Source organism: Grus americana, chromosome 2, assembly GCF_028858705.1.
Source record: "Grus americana isolate bGruAme1 chromosome 2, bGruAme1.mat, whole genome shotgun sequence".
NCBI lineage: Eukaryota > Metazoa > Chordata > Aves > Gruiformes > Gruidae > Grus > Grus americana.
Window position 1 is genome coordinate 137578440 of NC_072853.1, and position 19378 is coordinate 137597817.

The 19378-nt window shown below is 35.5% G+C and overlaps 1 protein-coding gene across 1 annotated transcript in view; it reads left to right on the forward strand.

The window, feature by feature from the left end:
- The window catches only part of DGKB (diacylglycerol kinase beta), a 414451-nt gene that overhangs the window by 23457 nt on the left and 371616 nt on the right, over window positions 1–19378 (forward strand). Inside the window, exon 2 of the mRNA XM_054817166.1 lies at window positions 7098–7168. The gene's annotated coding sequence lies outside the window, so the exon portion shown is untranslated. The remainder of the gene's footprint in view (window positions 1–7097; window positions 7169–19378) is intronic.

Genomic DNA, 19378 nt, shown 5'->3' on the forward strand with positions numbered 1-19378 from the left:
CTTGGCAGCCAGTAACTGCTCTAAGTATAGCCTCACGTTTGTTGTGCACGCAGTTACAATAGTGTCATCTGGATTACTTAATTCTTAGTTTATTTATGAGAATGGCTCATAAGACTGGCAAATGGTTTGAAACAATGATCATGTGTCGTATCTACTACTTCGACCTATGAGTAAGGCTTATTACTAGTCACAGGGAGAAAGTAGATGTGATTGATGTTTTCTCTTGACAAGTGGATGTTTGCTCTAGTTTGTCTGTAGTCTTTACCCAAAGACAGAGATTCCAGCGTTGTAGCAAGAATTGAAGTTAGGCTGACTAGTTTTTTATTCTCTGGATCCTCCTATTCTATTTTTTCAAAGTTAAGCACAGCTGTTTACCTCTTTTGATCCTACTGTCTTCCATATTCTCAGGGGAAAAATAAATGCTGAGGTTACTTCAGTTCATTCCTGTTATTGGTTCCTGTAGCCTGTAGCTTGCTAATTACTCAGTTTAGCCAACCCTTTTGAATAAAAACTGAAACAAAAATCTCCAGTAATAAGTTGGTAGCTTCCCTTTTTTTCTAATCAGCTTTGTGACACTTTCTTATTATATTTGTATACTTTGTACAAAGAAGTTCTTATTCATGTACACATCTTTATGCTTAACTGTGTAAAAACACCTTTTTTTTTTTTTTGCTAGTTCATTCAGTTTTTACAAGTACTTTTCAATTCCTCGTAATCAGTTTTTCACTTTACAGACATGACTAATTTATTATCACTAGCAACTTTGTCATCTTACTACTTTGTCAACTTACTGTTGAGGCTTTCATGAAAATGGTCAAGAGTATCCCTGTGGACTTCTGCTGGCAACCTCTCCTTTCTTTTTGTGTCTTAAACAGCGTCCCCACATACTTGGGGTATTCCCCTGTTCTCACTTTTAGTTGTATGAATTACTTTCCACTCTGTAAAATTCCTTCTTGAATTTTTGAACAAGTATTATTTACCCAACCCTACCGCACTTCCCGATTTTAGGGATTTTTTTGACATGGTTCATATTGTTCTTTCATATTTTTAAGGAACTGCTAAGTCTTCCGTCTTCTTTTATTGAAAAAAAATTAGTGATGTGCCCACAAGTACTGAGTAGGCCACTGGTTGAGGTACAAATAAGGCTTCATGTTGCTAGGATGCCTTATTTGTTTATCTTTAGTTTTATCTGACTATGGAGTATTTGAGGCATTCCTGCTACAGCCTCAGTTGGGCCATGGAGTACGGCTCCATGGCATCCTGTAAAACACTGGGGGAGATTTACAGTAAAAAATTATCTAAATCTGTTCATAGTCAAGGAGATGGCAAAAACTGCATGAAGTTTAGTAAAAACAAAATTAAATAATTTTGAGTGCCGAAGTATGTATTAACAAATGCTTTTGCAAATTATATTTTGTTTTCATCATTCAGAGAACAGCAAATACAATTTAATTTAAGAGCTCTTATCTTCAGCCACTAAATGACAGATCTTGATTGAAGCAACTTGCAATGAATTTGAAAACTTTATGGTTTCTAGAAAATATAGCAAGGAGTGGGGGAAAAAAACCAAACTTGAAATCTCAGACTGAGTTTAGAGCTTGTGAACATACACAGGAACTGCATTTTCTTAAACATTAGACACTGTAGTTCAGGTTTAAGAGCAAAAATGTCAAGAGAAATTTTCCTGATTAAACATTCTCAGAAAACTATATTTCATTGGCATATGATACAGCAATTTCTGATGGAATGAAAAAATTCATGTTGAAAGAGTATATGATGTAATTAATTATTGGTTGGCTAAGAAATGTTTCAATTTCACAGTAGCTTACCAAATCAAGTTTAACCAGAAGAGGGAAGGACCTAAAGTTGTATGTGATGTTGTCTTAGCCAACCAAAGGCATCTTTTCATTTTGAAAGTCAGGATGAATGGAACTTGAATTTTCTTAGGCTAAATCTATGAAAAAAGATTTTTGGTTGAATAAAATGAAAGGATTTTGAACTTGCATGATCAAAACTATTAAATTACTTTTGAGACAGAAACTGTTTTATCTTAGCTTTAGCCTCAGGAGGAGGAAATCATTATACTTTGGGTGTTGCTGGAGGCAATGCTTTCTTCACAGACGGTCAGCTGCTATTTTCTTTCTTTTGCTGTACTTTTCTTTTGATTCAAATTAAAGAAATCTAGCTACAACCATCTAGAAGGCACAGGATAATTATGAAATAAATCATATGACTATAGATAAACTCCTCTGCTTTCATCTTAGCTTCTAGATTTATAGAAGTATTCAACATTTATAAAAAAGATTAGAAATGTCTTAAATTTTTCAGCTCTGACAAATATAGTTTTTATGATGTTTGATATCATACAAAAACGATCATCCTAAGTCTTTTAGGAAGTCTGAAGAAGTTCAGGAATTACTAAAATGAGTATACTCTTAACATCCGATTTAACTAGTTATAAACAATCTCAGAAGTTGTTGTCAGAACAAATAATTTCAAAGATGCATGAAAAAATCATCTTTGATATTCTTAGATGAAATTTTGGAAAACATGTTTGCTGCCCAAGCTGTTTTCAGCTAAATAATGAATCACTCATGAAAATAAAACTCCAATTCCTTTGGCAGATTCCTCCTTTACAAATGCCTTACAGTAATGCCAAAATCTGTTCCACTGCTTTCAAGTTCAATTTTAGCTATGGGAATGATGTGAAATGATACCTACCAAAATTCTGTTAAGCAGAACATACACTCTGAGTAGTAACGCATACACACAATCTAATTATTTTTCAATAAATAATTTAAAGTTACAAAAACCGTACTTCTGTGGATGAAGCTACCTTCACTGAAGATAGTATTTTGCCATTAATTTCCATGGATTCAAGCTTTAAAATCATTCTGAAGTCTCAAAATGAGTCAAAAAAGTGCTGTGCAGAACAATGTCATGTAGGCTACCATAAGGGAAATGCAAATGTGTCGGTCTTACTCTTATTCTATGCCAGCAAAATTCTTCAAGGAACCTACAGGGATTTGTTTTTCATTATTTTTCTTTCTTTATCTTTCTCTAGGGTCTAAATATTGATCTTAAGGGGTTGCTTGAACTTTGGCTACATATTTCCTGTTTACATTATAAAAAGTTTCTTGGTTATGGTAACATCAGCTGGGAAAACAAATCTTTAGTGGCAAGACCCTCATCTAAAATTTTATTACAGTAAGACTGTGTTAATGAAAGCTTGCTTAACAAGTCTATCAAAACTAGTTTCTGATTCTCATTTGTACAAGTTGTTTCCAGGATAGTATTTGATTATATTCATGCAAAATACGCAAGTACACAGACTCCATGTTCATACAGAAGTAAAATTAAGGTTCTCAGCACATCTCTGAATTTATTTGCGGTAATTTGTGCATCCTTGCTATTCACAAGTGAAGTTGACTTGCTAGTGCAAAACAGACTTCTGTCTCTTCACTTGGGAATACACCAAATCTCTTTCACAGCCTTTGACTCTGATGTTCACAGCTCAAAAATGAGCCATACAGAGACCATCTTCTGATACCTCTGTTTGCTCTGATTGCCATGAGCTCTGCTTTCATAAGCTTTGAGCACACAGCCTTAGTGTATACGGCTTTGCCTGTCCACAGTGGGAAACTGAAAATTCTTGGACTTTCCTTTTGGGGAAAACTCTTTCAGTCTTTCATCATTATTTCAGCACTGCATAGTCATTTGAAATTAACAATTACATTAAATCTATTGCAATACAACACTAATAAGTATGTTATTTTTATCAGATATGTGATGAATTTTTGTTTGCTAAATAGCAGCTGTGATAGTCATATTAGTTCTGGGCCATAAAAAATGAAACATAGCTTCTGAAGCCAATATTTATGTATGAAGAACTGGTATTGTTGCCAGTATTGTGACGTTTCTCCTCCAAATAGAAACCAGATAGCATCATCAAAAAGCTTATTTACAGATGAGCGTATATTTTAAGTGTTCATTTCTTATTTTATACCACCAATTTCGTTTTCCTTTTGAAGCTGCAAACTGCAGTTCCAGAAGGCTTTTAACATCAACAAGGTCTGTCCTTAAATGGGTTATGCTGAGCTTAAATGGGTTACACTAAGGAGAGATTTCTGCAGCAACCATGAATCAAGACTGAAAAGACTGAGGAGCTAAACATAGTCCCTGCTGCTTTTTGCCCGTGAAATATTAGTAATTGGATTTTGAATACATTATTTACACTTAATCCAGAAATGAGGTGGTTGTCAATTATGTATGTGCAGGTTTTTTCAGTTGTGGGTTTATTGTGTTATGCATGTACAGACATTCAAACAGACTCTGCGCTGCAGACGCTGCTCAAGCTCGCCAGCACTGTTCTTCCAGTTGAAACGTAGGGGTGTTGATTCCTAGGTGAAGGATATCAATAGGCAAGGTGAGAGGGGTTGTGGGAGGAAGAGAAGGAATAAATGAAAGAGTGGAAGGTAAACCTTGAACAGACACCGTTCTTTCATTACGCTGAGGCTCATTTATTCTCTAAAGATCAGATCCTACAGATCTTGTTCAAACTGAATTTCCATAGGACCTTGTTTTGATTAAGGAACGAAATTAAAATCCTAACATTTTTATTGTGTGTGTCCCAGTCAGCTTAGCAAAAGTGTTGAAAATTTGTGGTTTTTTTCATTTCAAATGTGTCATTAATTTATTAAGTATATTCATTTCATTTAAAATAAATAAATGAAGAAATAGCTCCTGTATGAGAAAATAGAACAAAATATATTCTGAAAAAGCAATGTAGCAGAAAGTGTTTTAAACCATTTTGCAAAGCTTGACTTAAAAATAAATCCCTTTCTCATCATGCATGCTTCTGCTCAAGAAGTTTATCCTGCCACCTACTTCACCATATGGAATTTTAATAGCGTGCTGTCACCGTGGACGTGTCTGTAAGTATGCGTGACAGCGCTGAACACGTGCCTAAGTCAGGGACGAGGTTGAACCTGCACGTTCACAGCAGAGCTGGTTTGAGTACTACTTTCTTCTGTAATCTGTCAGCTGAAGTAGGGCTTTGCACACCTTAGATGTTCTCCAACACGGTGTCCTGATATAATTATCGTCATGAGGTTCACACTGTCCTTTCTGCAATCCAAGGTTTGATTTTCTTTTTGTTGTTCCAATATATCTTAATGTAACTTTGCTATTTTAAGTACCCTGGAAGTAAACATTTCATGCACATAAGTTTGAGAGATGCTGTTATCTTTCAACTGATTGATCCCCTAAATTCTAAATTTACAGACAGAGATAAACACAGTTGTAATGGTATAAAGTGATACTATTTCACTATAGTAAAACTATTACTGGGTTTCTTAAAAGAAAAAAAATAATTAAAACAACCCTGCAACAACAGAAAATGTAGCAATAATTATTTCTCTTCTTTGCAAATATTCCTCTTTGTTCAAAGTACTGGAAGAAGAAGACGAAAAAAAAATGCCATTCCATCCTACATAAAACATCTGTTTTCACTCTTTTTATTAAATACAGTTTGATCTTTTTTCTGCAGAAGCTAGTATTTATTATTGACCATTTCAATAGCCACTGTCAAAAGTTTACCTGCAGGGCCACAGTTTTAGCCTGGCATGCTGGTGTATACATGCACAAACCTGGATTTTCTCAGTTCCAAAGAACACGACTATTTTTAGTCAACATGTCAGATTTTTGCTCTTGCCCTTTTATTGTCAAGCTATTCTTCTTATGTACACATCAATAATGTAATCCTAAAGCTGTTCTAGATGGTGCTATTATAATGTCAATGCTAATACCAACAGTATATATTTTTATGTCAATATTTTTCATGTGTATGGAAGTTCAATAATTTCCCATTCCACTGATATCCTCACACATTTTAATAGAGTAAACAAATCTGTTAAATACTTACTAGTAACAAGTAAAATGATGAAGAGTTGTAGATCATTCTTATAAAAGTATAACAATATTCTTATAAAAGTAAATAATTATTCGTTTCTTCTTTAACATAAGCCTTTAATTTGTATTCTTAGTCTTTAGTTCAGCTGGGTACATTTGAAAATTGATGACCAAAGCACTATAAAATGAAAAGGAATAAATTGTATGTGCATCATTAGGAAATATGTTTTGATACCATCAGTAAAATAGACATATCATTACAGAAATATAACTTCCCTCTGATCTTTCGGTGCTTTTTCTGCTTCAGTTAGCAATTCAAACAAAGGTTTGCACTCTTGCAGCAAGTTCACCTTCATAGAATAAACTTTTTTACTGAGCAGCAAAATGTGTGCATTTAGATAAAATGAATTTTCCAGAAACATTTGAATGAATGGGGAGATTCTGAGTCAGCTTCTAGCAAAAGGCTTATCTAATGCCCCATGTGAATGCTCAGTGTATTGTTTTGATTAAAGCTTGAATGGAAAACTGCTGATCTGAGGTAGTCCATGTTATCCAAGATGCAGACAAAGCCGTTTTCAGCTGTGTAAACTCTAAAAGCGTTAGTGGTAGAATAACATAAATTGTGTGCCATGGGTTTGGATTGCTGTCCTACGAGGATTAGACATAATACTAAGCATATATGAAAAATGTTTCTACTAAATTTACTTGCAAACATGCCTTATTTGCAAAGGCCAAATTTAGCAGGAATATCAAGGGATATGTGGGATAAGGAAAATTAGGAAACTGTCATCCTGACTGCTCTGCTGTATGCTGTTTTCACTTCTACACTCTTCCACCGTGTACCAACTGGTTTAGTTTGTTGTGGTTCAGTTTCCTGTACTTTACACACTTTACACACTTCCATTTGTTTTGTAACTAGCTTAGAGTGCTAATTCTACCAAGCATGGTTATTACAATGCAAGGCTGATTTTTTTTTTCCTTAGAACAGTCCCCAAAAATGCAGACAATAAAAAATAAAATGACTCATTGATGAAAACATACTGATTCAGTGATGAAAACACCTTGATTTCAATGGATCTACATTATTGGTAAAAATAATTGAATTTTTAAAGAAGGGTACAGTTGCTATAAATGTATTTAGTGTTATACTTCATATGTAAAAGAATTTCAAATGTTTTAACTTACAGATTAAAAGAAACTGAATCCAGAAACAAGGACAGTTTTTGAAACCATGCACTGCCCGGATCAAATCTGTCAGGTAATTAAACTGTTCTGTTCTCCTCCTGATGTTCCAGTTACAAATGAATGGAAGATATGCAGAGCCATGGGTGATTAGCATGTTTGGAATAAACAATAGCCCATGGTAGTATTCTTGCTTCCGAGTGCTCTTGTTCAAATGGCCATGTTAATTCCGAACACACTGCTAAATCAAGTATTTGATAAAACAACAGAATTGATAATTCTCTGCATCATACAGTTTATTTTTAGCAACCTTGTTTACATTTTTATGGTAATATATTTTCTTTGTCTTTCCTTTTTAAAATATAATAAGCATTAAATTTAATTACTTTTTAAAAAAATTATTTGAAACAAACAACTCGTTCCCTAACTGATGCAGCTCCAGGAGGGTGCATGCTGCTGTCTCTGTACTGCTGTGGAGGGGCAAACTCCTGACAAGGCTATAAGAGTGAATTTTCTGCCTACCCAAAATATCTACCTTCTGGAAAATTCTTTGCAGCATCTCTGAGACACCAGAATAGGTATTTCTCATGGCTTATGAGAGTTTCATGGTTCAGACCATGTCACAGAGAATTCGAACTCGTCACGTCGGACTGTGATACTTCATCTATGCCTGCTGCTCTAGAGGTCCACCCAAGGGCAGAGGCGACCAGAGATAATCCTACAAGGGCCCTGCTGCCTGTCCCAAAGGTGGTTGGCCTCAATAGGCGTTCTGAAGTCAGACCAAACAGCCTGCCTGTAAGAAAAATGTGTATATGAAACACCAAGTCCGTGAGACACCTAAGCCTCATGGCCCTACCGAGATCTCTCAGGTCAGAGAATTGCAGTTGTAGCCATGTCATCTGCAAAAACACGTATTGTTTGTAAAAGCTGAACTGGCAAAAGTACCATTGTTCTAGTACAGGTTGTTAAACTAGAAGTTTTGCAGTATTAGCGATACCACAGAGACAGAACAACCCTATTGATTTAAAAGGAACTGCTACTGATTTGCAAAAAAAAAAAAAAAAAGGTAATTACAGGAAGGTCAAGGCTGCATACTCCATTTTAATTAAGTACACTCTGAATATTATTAAAACATGCAAGTCAAATAGTCCTGTAAAATAAGAAAAAAAGAGCTCTCTTACTTTCCTCTATTTTAAACACAATTTTAAAGAAGTGCTTAGTGACAGACAACAGCAAAATTCAGCTTGCAGATTGAGACACTGGAATTTACATGCCCATACACAGGTGGCTAGGTGCAAAAAAAATGCACAGCCCTTAGAGCTGGTAAGGATGTGGTTGATACAGCCTAGACTAGCTAGTCTAGCTCACTCCAAAGTGGACATCTGCATGGGGCTGTGGAGCATCTCTACGTTCTACACTCGGCGTTGATTGTATTTTCACTGACTCTAATGGAAACCCAGTCATCTTAAACTGTGAGCTGAATCTCACTTAAAGAATCTTTAAGGTTTATGTTACTGGCTCGTTGTGGGTTTTTAAACCCACTTTCTGTGATGTTGTGGGCTGTGAACAAACCTTTTTTCCAACTTCAGTGCCAGATCTAGAATTTACTACAAATATACAAAAATTTGAGATAAATCAGTATTATAAAAATGAGATCTTTTTCACTAAATTCTGGTCCAGTGGGATGATGATGCATTTTCACTTCTTAAATGACCTTTAAAGAAGAGCATACCTATTTGGAGGCAGGCTTCTTATCAAATTCATTAATAGTTTTAGTTCTGCTTTTGTTCCTGATTATTTTTTTTTATTTTCAAGAATTGAGTTTTCTTGCAATATTTTGATATGGCTATAAATTATTTTGAATGAATAACTTCAATATTATTGTGTATTCATGAGCTTTCACTTCAACTTGGTGTGCAGTGGCAATGTTTTGTATTTTATTTCAATTTATGGATGAGCAGTATGCTTTAAAAAAGAGAAGAACTTCTGTTCAGTCTTTCAGCAGTGAATAGGTAAGTATTTCATAAAATTTTGAACTGAGGGTTGTTCTTGAACACTGTGCAATTATCTTAATGCCTCTAATGCAACTTCACAAACTGCAGCAACCTAATTGGGTGCCTTTGTATATACTTAAAATACAAAATATTGTCGAGGTCTAGTGAAAATGAACAGAAGTGGAATGAAACCCATACAATATATGCATACAAATACTAGAAAAATTCTTCAGTAAGAATCTCCTTGTTAAGAAACAAATTAAAAATAGGAAAAGATATACTGACTGGTATCCAGAAGGATGTTGACTACTAGCAATGCAGGAAGTGTTTCTTTAAGATCAGGCTGTACATGTAGCAAAGTAGGAGAACTTTGTATCTGTATCTCACAGGTGCTTGCATCTTTCTGTTCACACTGTGTGTATGAATCAGTTGGCATAACAGACAATTTTCATACAGGCATGCACATTTAAAATCAATGTTTGAAATTACTTCTTAGTTAAGGTGGACATTATTTCCCATAGTTACAAACAATTTTTGTTGTTAATTCATGAATAATAAAACTAGACCTTTTTTTTTTTTTTCAAGGCTGAGGATTCATTTTGCAAGACACAAATTATTTTGGCATAGCTATCAAGAGATAATGAGGCAGCAGTGAAGCTGATTATGGAATGTCCTGTGGTGCAATCATCTAATAGACAATACATGTTACTTTATGTTCTCTTCCCCAAAGCAATTTTATCACTTGAATTCTGAGCTGCAGCCTAGCAGTCAGTCCATGGCAAATCTTGCATTAGAAGTCTGTAGTTAAACCTATGTTCTGTGCTTATTATTCTTCTGTGTTGCTTACAGCTAAAACATAACAACAACTAGGACAACTAAAGAGAGCATTCTATATACCATCCAAGGAAGAAGGCAGCTCTTACTCTATTTAACTACGCTTCACTTTTTCTCTGTCCTCAGTTCTATGTGATGATTGGCCTAATGCAGAAAATCTACTCATTACTTATAAGCTGTATTGGAATAGATATGATTTCTAATTATAAGAATGAGGGCAAAATGTAAATATTAAAGGCAGTCTGTTACGAAATAATGAAAAAAACCTACACAGACAAAAATATTCTCACTGTATTTTTAGTAGTTTGTTCAACTGACTTTTTGTAATGATTCCTTGAAAGGAAATTTCACTATAATCCAATGGAAATTTAGTTAACGGGTTTAGATGGAAAGTTAATCAAGTATGCAGTTTCATACTCGCCATTTTCAGTGTTTCTGCTTTCGTAAAGAGGAAGCCAGGAAGAACTTAAAGACCACCTTCTCCGGCTTATGTAGAGGTATACACTTCCAAAAGGTTGATTTTTAGTTATTTAAGTACTGTTTCCAGGATGTGCCTCAGTTGTCTCACCAGAATTTCATAAGCCTATAGTGAATTGTATAGCATGTATGCTGGGCGCTATACAGAAAGAAGCAGTTCTACCTAATTCACATTTAGACAAAAAAAATGAGTGGAAAAGCAGAACACAAGCAACAGAAACAGGAATCTCAGAGTTACCCTGCAAGACAGCATCAGGACTAGGATGTAAAAAGTTCTTGTGATTCTCGCTGTAATATCTTCAGGTTTAGATCACAAAAATCTTTGCGATTCTTACTAAAAATAACTAATTTAATTAAAGAAGCACCTTGAAAGCTTCCATTTCTTTTGCAACCCACCTATTTTTTATTTTTAATGCAGCAGCTGATTGTTCCACAGGAACTGAGTATCTACACCCCTTTAGTCAACTTGGAGTGTCTGGGAACAGAAAAAATATTCCATGCCTGTGCAGTGTTTTTCAGTGTTAATCAGTGTCCAGTGCATTTTTCCCAGGACACTTTTTCTCAGCAGAAATCACGTGATTATTTGCTGTGCAGCCCCACTCTGCTAGTTCCACAAATAAAATATAGTTTTAAAAAAAAACCCAACACACCAAAAAACCTGTAAAATCTGCTATAAATTCAGGGAACTCTTTGCCCAGACATTATCTCTTTTAGAAACTGTAAATTTCAGGAAGGGCTTGCTATTACATGAATAAAAATCTCAACATTTCAATAAGACCATTAATCTTGCTTTCATCTGCTTTTCTCTTAGCTGGGTTAGTAGAATATACTTGCCCTTAGCTATCTGATCGAACTATTGCAAGGAAAAGCTGCTGCTCTTCCTTTTCCTTCTTTTTCTTTGCTTTTGAAAAGATATCAATTTAAGGGAATCTAATTATAATTAAAGAATGAAATAATTTTCTTTCTGCATTACAGTTATTAAATACTTGGTTCTACTTCTTTTCTGCAACATATTCAGTCCCATTCTTGCTTATATATTATTTTGCCAAGGCCATAGGTTTGGTTCTGATATTGTGGGCCTAGTCCAAATATCAATTGAAGTGATTGAGACTCTACTTTTTCTCCAGTTGGTACTGGATTTTATTTTAATAGCCCAGTGGGGAATTAGAAAAGTAATTACTTTTATTAAGAAGCTTAATTCAATGAAAAGACCCTTTCAAAGAACTTAATCTCAATTGACAGCTCATTGTGCCATTAAAAAGCAATACAGGACTAGGGCATCAGCAAACCAAAGTGTTGCTTCCTTGCAAGTGATTTTACAGTCGGTGCTAATGATTTAGTAGTTCTTTTGTGAATTATGCAACTTTTTTGAATTTTTAATCTATTATATCAATTCAGCTGGGAAAATTGGAATGCTTTTAACTGCAGCATCACTTACTACTACTGTTACATAACCTTGACAATTATTCTGAATACCTTTTAGTAAGAAGGTGTTTTTCAAAGTTATTACTTACTCTTATTCAGGTGCTTAATTTGTATGCAGATGTAATATCTATGATTTTGACCCATTAATATAGCTTACAGCTTCTCAGCACCCTTTATCTCAGGATAAATAACAACTCACTGCCTGTTTCCTGAAGACTGTGTGTCATCACTTTTTCAGTTGTTTTTCTGCACTAGTATCTAATGTCAAATATTACTAAAATTGCATAACCTCCTTATGGACCTTATAGATACTGAAAACAAAGTATTGAAAACAAACCAAACTCACTGTTATATTTTTTTTCTAGCTGAGACATTATTAAGAAAATGGATTGCAGACTGACAGATCATTCTAACTTTGGGAATTTCTCTGTGTTCTTACCTTCCTTTTTTATACATATTTTAAAATTCCTCTTAATTTACAGCTCATTATACAAACTTTCCATTTCTCTGGTGTTTCCAAAATATTTTTCCATTTCCTCTTTGCCATTATCTAGTTTCTTAAAAATATGGAAAGTTAATATGAGTCATTTCAGCTGGTTGCATCCTTCAGCTTTTCTTCTGACCTCTTTATTTAAGGTCGTCTTTCATTACTCTTTGCATATAATTCACTGGATTAATTTTTTTCTAAAAACGTGATCAAAGTACATTTCTGTAATACTAGCTAACAAAGATCTCTCCATTTTCATATATCTAGGATCACATCTGTAGCCTCTAATGATGAAAAAAACCCCACCCCACCAACCTTTTTCATGAGTATTCAGTAAAATGGATTAATTCCTCCCAGTGTATCATGAATGGTGTAATTTAATAATTTCTAATTGATTACATTTGTGACATCTAATTAAAAACTTTAAAATAGTGTGAAGCAAGAGATTTTAAAACTATAACTGAGGTCTTTTTGTTTGCTGTGGTTTTCAGTCAACTCAAAGCTCAGCGTGTCTCCTAAATATAAGGCACTTTTTCTTTAAGAAGGGGAGAAGCAGCTCTGACGTACTTTCTCTTCTGATAAAATTTGCAAATTTGGCTATTGTGGGAATAGATTGGTCCCTCAGGCTGAGAAAGTAGCTCAGTTATTTAAGAAGTAGCTTAGAGCAATTAATGGTTGTCTTTGCATATTAAAATTGTTTTGCTGCAACATTTCTATTTAAAATGGAAATGTGTCATTGCATGGCCAGCTTTGCGGCAAGTCCTTAGCGGTATCTTGAAAAACCTGTGAAGGTCTGTGAGTCTCTGGAAGGGCTGCACTGTACCTCTACAATACCTCACTGAATCCTTACAGGCACAGAATGCTTGTTCAGCATCAGTCTCAAAAATTGTCTCCTCTCCACTTCCAAATGCTTCACACCAGTCATTACCTCTCTAGTACTAGTCTCAAACAGACCTTGCACTGGGTCTGTGTAAATTGGAATCCTTATTCTCATATGGAAATAACCCAAATTCTCCCTGCTTCCCACTGTGCGCGTGTGGGTCAGATGACAGACCGAACGAATAGATAACTGCTTTGCTCATGCTGAAAACTTTCTCCCAAGGTACTAAACTGAGTGTCTCTTACCTGCTTGGTCATTGGCTTTCATAAAATTTATAAGAATTTATCAAGCTAAACCAAACCCCTCCCTAGTCATGGTGTTATTAGATCATATGTTGACTTTTGAAGAGTTTTATACACAAGAAACACATTTTTCTAATTGGTATTTTATTTTAGAGAAGACTTCCAGCTTCGGTTAGTCCATTAGTTCCTCTTGGCGTTGCATACCACCCTGCACTACTTAATGCTGTACAAAAGTACTGTTCTTCCAGAAGTGCTCTTGAATAATTTTTAAAATTATAGTATATCAAGACAATCACAGCCTACTTCCCAGTCTTCCCAGGTGTCCTACTTCATTTATTTCTCTGTACCTAACCAAAGCACTTACTTTGTTATTCCTGCTTTCTGATTTCTACACTTGGTACTAATATAACTGCTGAATTGTGTTGTGTATATTTAGATTGCAATATATTATGATTCTGATAACTTACAAGAACTTAATAGCAAGCAGATATGAGTAATAGCTACATCTATAGTGTCCTGCTAATCCAGTCCTGGGGACCACCCTACTAGGTGTTCTCTGTATGGTGCACCTCTGTTCACATCAACATTTAAATTCCTTAGACTCCAGATCACCCCTGTTGTATTTACCTTGCATCACAGACAGATGCTACAGGGTACAACAGCCCACAAAAGTGGGTTTTTTTGCACTTCATCTTCCTTCTCTGCCTTTCTTCTGCATTCTGCACTTCTAGGATGAAGTCCCTGGTGAGGAACCCACCTGACTTTTCATCTCTGCTAGTGGCTTCTAGTAGGTGGAAAAAGAAGGACAGTGTAGAGTGGTGAAGTGTTAAAGCCAATGCTGCCCTTCTCGTAGACAAAGTTCATTATTACAGTAAGTCTGAAATATGTGGGTTCTGAACAGGGACTATAACAGAGAGCTATGTACAAAGATAAATCAACATCTGCTGCAGTGTCATCAAGGAAAATGGTACAAAGGAGCATTTGTAACAATACTTCAGTTATTTTAGGTTCAACATTTCCACTAAATCAAATGGGGATCAGTTAATAAGATGCTGTTACATGTCTTAGTCTTTCTAACATTAAAAACAGCTTTGTGAATAATGAATTTTTCATGAAATATTCTGTTACCTTTGTTAAAAGCAAACTGAAAGCTGTTTTTAAAAGCAGAGTACCTTTTAAATAAGGCCTGAGTTTACACTCATTTCTAAGAAAAATTGTGTTGTACCTTTAAGATGACCATAACAGAATTAAAAAAAAAAAATCCAGGAGGAGGAAGTTGGACTTTGGCAATTGCAAGCCACATTTACATTTTCTCAGGGTGATTCAGGTGAGGAGGTGGAGAAGACCCTATCTATGTGTTACCCGCAGAGCCACATACACCATAGCAGCTCTGCTGGCTGCAGTACTATTTGGAATTGTTGAGCAGGGTAAGAGCTGTCATTCCTCTCCACCAGGCCTACTTTCCTCAGTATCTGTGTCAGGTGAAGCCTCCTACAGAAGGATCAGGAACCAATCAATAAAGAGTAAAAGTGGTGGATAAGGTCTGAAATTCCTACTCACAAGTGCTAAAACACTGCACCAAGAATAACTGTATGCAGGTGGATGACTGTTCATACATATGCAAATGTACAATATCAAGGAGTTAGTTTCCAGATAATAAGCTTGAATATATAACTGATAGAAATGAGCAAAATTTTCAGCATCAGGACTGTGTTTTTGTTCTGAGATGGGCTGTGCATGTTTATTCATATTAGCAGACAGGCAGAAGTAATTCCATTCAAGAAAGAGAGACTAGTCTTGAAAATAAGGGCTCATCAAAGTGTTTGTTATACATTGAAACACTCAGCATTGCAAAGATATTAAAACTAAAATATAATAAAAACTGCTAAAGTAATTACACAAAATGGAGGAAGCATTAAATTAGTTGGTATACTCAAAATCTGAGTATACAATAATTAGCCTAAAAAGTGTAATTAAGATTCACATTCAGGCAGTAGCAAATGCCTGTATTGTATTTATTTTGTGGTTACCTGCTTTTGGTTTAATTTAGCTTTTAGAAGCAAACATTTCCTTTGCCACACAGCCACAAGGTTGGAGTTTATATAAGCTGGATGAATATACGCAGTCCCATGGTCTCAGTTTATATTAGAGACCAAACCAGATTTGATACTCCATTGTGCTGGTCACTGTATAAGTATCCACATTAGAGAAACACAGTGTTCCAGATAATTGCAGTCTAGAGAAGCAAGACATATATATGAGATAAAAGGCTTGCTCTAAAAATAGTATAAATGATTGATTAGATGATCTAGGCAAACATTTAAAATCTAATTCCAAGTATGTGGTTCTTGCATCTTGCTGCTTAATGCTAAATTCAGTATGTCTCTTGTTCTTTAAAACTTCTCAGAAACCTACAGTTGCACATGTTCATATATTCAAAATGGCGCTTGTCTTCATAGTTGAGACATCATGGCAGCTCATGCAAACGTCAAACTAAAGCCAAAAGCAGATTTATACCTTAGTCCTTTAAACAGCCTTATCCGATAGACCTTTCAGAGCATATTCAACAGGTATTCACACCATCTTCAAAAGCGTCACCACTTCTTTTTAAAAACTTGTCAGGAGAATGAGAAAGTGACAACATAAAAATTAGAAGAACTTATTGCAAAACTTTTCTGAGGGGATTCAGAGCCTCCGCCTCCCACTACACCAGAATTTTAACATTCTGGTCTTGATAGGATCTGTCTCTGTCACTTCTTTTGAGTTAAAGAACAGAAATTTTATTGTATCAAAATTCAGTTCAAAATATGGCTTTCTAGACCCTCTAGGTGGGAAAGCATCCCAGATGCCAGAAGAAACAGAAAATGGATTCAAGTTCTTGGCCCTTCTGGACGAGTACCAGTACAGTACTATTCCTGGAGTTTTGGTCCAGTTCATCTTTTCTGTGTTGGTCAATGTTCAGAGGCAGGGAAGGTGATTAATTATCTTCCTGTGAGGTAAGACTTGCAAGTTTCTGTCCCTTCAGGAAGTCTGAACTGGGGCACTCGTATCGTACTTCAACCGCTGGGCAACCCTGGGTGACCTGCTCTTGGTGATGCTGTTTGAGCCAGGAGGGTTGGACCAGATGACCTCCAGAGGTCCCTTCCAACCTCAACCATTCTGAGATTCTGCTAGGTTTTTGGAATGTTACCTCTTTGCCCTCTGGCTAACTTGCCACTCACTGTTTCCGAGTGAATGCAATCAATTCACTTGTCGTTTGTACAGACCTTAGGTGTGTGTTTACAGTGGGAATGATTGAAACATGGCTACTATATTTAGTCTCCCAAAGGGGATATGAAAGAAAATGACCCACTGGAGGCCTAGGCATTGATCTGTTAAGTACTAACAAAAATAAGGAAGTTGCGGACAACTTTAAAAGCAGAACTTCAGTTACCCAGGGAAAAATTTTTTCTGACTGAATACTTGAGGTTTGTACTGTTAAGGGAGGATTTTAAAAACTGTAGTCTTAAATCACAGTGCTGGTTTATGTGCATAGATCCTAGATCAAAGGCAAGTAATGGACCAACAGCAGAACTGGAGTATACAACAAAAGTATCTAAGCATGCCACTGAGTGCTTTACTCACAGGATCCTGCTGCTCTCAAAAACCACTTCCTTTATTTTCATCCTATTTATATGGTGTAAATCTAGAATAAGCTGTGTTGGTAGCTGTGACAGTGCAAGTAGAACAGAACTTAGCTTTTAAATAGCACGTCCTGTAAAACAAAATACAAGGGCAACAGATTTATTGATAAATTGGTAAAATTTTCCCTGGAATCTGTACGTGAATCTGTTCCCAGAGAAGTGAGCACTGAACTGCATGTTGAAAATGTACTTTAAAATATATTTTAATGATAGTAACAAATATTAAAAAATAAAAAGTTTATTAACATTTAACAAAACGTATCTAAAAAAATAAGTTACTTGAAGCATCTGCAATGTAACACTGATGTATATTACATATAAATACTTCTAATAAAGATATCAGTAGGCAAAGACTTCAGTACAAGGTATGTCAAAGAAAAAGGTATGCTTCTTTAGGGATCTAGTCTATTTTAGATACAGCAAAATATGACAGAATCATAGAATGGTTTGGGTTGGAAGGGACCTCAAAGATCATCTAGTTCCAACACCCCCCCCCGCCCCTGCCCCGCCATGGGCAGGGACACCCTCCACTAGACCAGGTTGCCCAAAGCCCCATCCAACCTGGCCTTGAACACTTCCAGGGATGGGGCATCCACAACCTCTCTTGGCAACCTGTCCCAGTGCCTCACCACTCTAACAGTAAAGAATTTCTTCCTAACATCTAATCTAAATCTATTCTCTTTCAGTTTAAAAGCATTACACCTTGTTCTATCACTACATGCCCTTTATCCCATATCCTTTATTACATTATTATAAAATATGTTCTCAAACTGATTTAAAGAGATCCTGGACCTGTCAGCAAAACACAACTTCAAAAGGAGAAAAAAATATTCATAAATTCCATCAAAAACTATAAAAGAATCTGAGATTTTAGGGCTATGAATAGAGCAAGTGCTAGCTAGCCACTATTTGCCACTATTGATTTCTCTTCTTTCTCTAATTGCCTTGAATCCACTAAAAGTTTATTTGTGAAGACTGCTGGTGGCTTCCTTGTTATTAACTTAAGGAAAAAAAATCTCTTTACTTTTTTTCCATTGTTGAGCTCACCTTTCCTGCTTTTCATACTTAATTTTCGCTGATATAAACCACCTTTGGTGACATGTTCTTTGTCTTCATTCCATCAGCCCTCTGGAAAACCTTTATTTTAAAGTAATTAAATGTAATTAGTTCTTTCTTTTTCTCTACTATTTATTTTCTTTCAATTTCCTTTTGCAGATAAGTCTTCTTTAATATTTCTAATCTACTTCAGCTTTCCAAATTTGAACCCTCTATCTTGCTTTTAAGTTCCGTTCACTTTCAGCTATAATAATATACATATCTCTTAAGGCTTGATGCTGATTGTGTTGTCGTTAATAGTTCTCTGCAGGCAGGTATACTGAAGTTAGTATGATTTGACATACATCTCTGGCTTACTAACATAGTGTATCTTTTTTGTATTCCCCCCCCCCAAAATCCTCTCCCTAACATGTTTAATGAAGATGCAAATGAAGTAGATCTAATTAGTTAGTTAGATCTAATTAGTTAAGAAATGCAGGTTTTGAATTCTTTTAGTTCACTTGATTGTTTTATGACAAGTTATACTCAAATATAGTGAGTGACAGGCATACGTGTAGTTTTTAATTTCAACTATACTTTAATTGCTTAAAATTCTGTTCTTTTTCTGATGCTCACTTTTTATAGGATGTTTTTTCAAGCCAAGGAAAATTGTAATACCATTAGCTCTCTCTATATTTCTTTTCCTCTCTGCTCTTTACCTTGTGCTGCACCAACCAGGAAAATGTTATCATTTTCTTTTACGGTTTACACTGAGTGTATTTTCATGCAAATACCTCGATTAAATTAATCCTGTGAATCCTTCCTCTGTTTCTCTCTTTGTTACTGATTTCTTAGTTCTTTGGTCAACTTTTATCCTCTCCCTCATCTTTGTAAGTTCTGCACCTGTGTCGTCTGTCATAAGCCACTTTGTACTAATACATGTTTGCTAATAATCTGTAAAAGTTCTATACTGCCTCTGTAGTAGGTATACATTCTGTCCTACGCTACCTCTGTGAACTCATAAATCAAGGAAAAAGTAGCTGTTCTCTGTTCTGTTCTGTTTTGTTCCTCTCATCAGAAATAGTGTAAGGAGATGATTCTTAGGAATTTCTTCTATGTATGTATTTTTTGAGACATGACACCCTACTGCTGCTCTTTCATTGATCTACCTGCAGGAAGCATATATGCAGGCGTGATGTTAAACATAAGCAACATGAGCAAAGCAAAAT